This window comes from Branchiostoma floridae, chromosome 12, assembly GCF_000003815.2.
Source record: "Branchiostoma floridae strain S238N-H82 chromosome 12, Bfl_VNyyK, whole genome shotgun sequence".
In the NCBI taxonomy this organism is placed as follows: Eukaryota; Metazoa; Chordata; class Leptocardii; order Amphioxiformes; family Branchiostomatidae; genus Branchiostoma; species Branchiostoma floridae.
Window position 1 is genome coordinate 6468190 of NC_049990.1, and position 1502 is coordinate 6469691.

A 1502-nucleotide genomic window follows, 5' to 3' on the forward strand; every position below is an offset into this window, starting at 1 on the left:
AGTTCCAAACGTGCCGCGGCAGGGTTTCCAAATGTCCCGCGGCAGATTCCAACACTTCCGAGCCCAGTTCCAAACGTGCCGAGGCAGCGTTTTCCAAACGTCCCGCGGCAGATTCCAACACTTCCGAGCCCAGTTCCAAACGTGCCGCGGCAGAGTTTTCCAAACGTGCCGCGGCAGATTCCAACACTTCCGAGCCCAGTTCCAAACGTGCCGAGGCAGCGTTTTCCAAACGTGCCGCGGCAGATTCCAACACTTCCGAGCCCAGTTCCAAACGTGCCGAGGCAGGGTTTTCCAAACGTGCCGCGGCAGATTCCAACACTTCCGAGCCCAGTTCCAAACGTGCCGAGGCAGGGTGCCTAACCGTCGAGTCGGCTTTGGGCTCCCGAAACCAAGGCTCACTGTATAGTGGATGGTCCCTTATCTATTGGATCAAGGGTTTTAATAATACGAAGTATTTCCATCTAACGAATATAAAACCACGTTTTTCTTATATTCGTTAGATATAAGAAAAACGTGGTTTTATATTAGTTAGGTGGAAAGACTCCGTATCATTTCGCTTCCTCGCCGAGCTGATGTAACCCTTGACCCATTAGATAAGGGACCATCATGGATATTTCTTTATTGCAGTTAAAAATGTAAATAAATGAAGAAGGCTGAAATGTCTGTCATTTCTATGTCTATATTCCACATGCACCCCTGATAAGTTTAAGTAAAGCTTTCATTAAAATCTATCACTACAAGCTAAGTAGCTCTCTAGAAATATAAATGTACCCCTTTTCTATTAATTTAACTTACTCAAATTTCAGGACAAGATTTTTTTAAGTAGCCTGGTACCCAGCCGTACGACAGTTCCTGAGTCTCTTCTGTCCTTTTTTTACTTGTATGATAAAAAAAAAGTCTGGATCTCTCTCTGTCAGTCAGTCTGCCAGTCAGACTACGACAGAGAGAGATCCAAAAATGTGTGGATACCAAGCTACAAAAACAGTGACTTCATTTGTATCTTAGTGGACTTGTATTTTAACATTAAAATCAAATCATATTGAATCAAAAATTGAACCAGCCATGTTTCTACCTTTTCTTTTTCTCATAGTAGTCGTATTAAGTATACCAAAAAAAACAAACAAATATCAATATCACAATACGATCACAATATGAAAGTGTGTCAGACTAAGTCTACATTGTGCTGCAATCTGTGTTAATGGATGATCCCAAATGGGAGCCCAAAGCCGAGTTCGACGGCTGGACACCCTGCCTTGGCACGTTTGGAACCTAGGTTTTGACCCAGCAAGATAGAATACAAAATAGAAAGCCCGATAAAAACGACTAAAAAAACAGACTAACCTCTGCTTGGAGAGTATGGAAAACCCTGCCGCGGCACGTTTGGAACTGGGCTCGGAAGTGTTGGAATCTGCCGCGGCACGTTTGGAAAACCCTGCCGCGGCACGTTTGGAACTGGGCTCGGAAGTGTTGGAATCTGCCGCGGCACGTTTGGAAACCCTGCC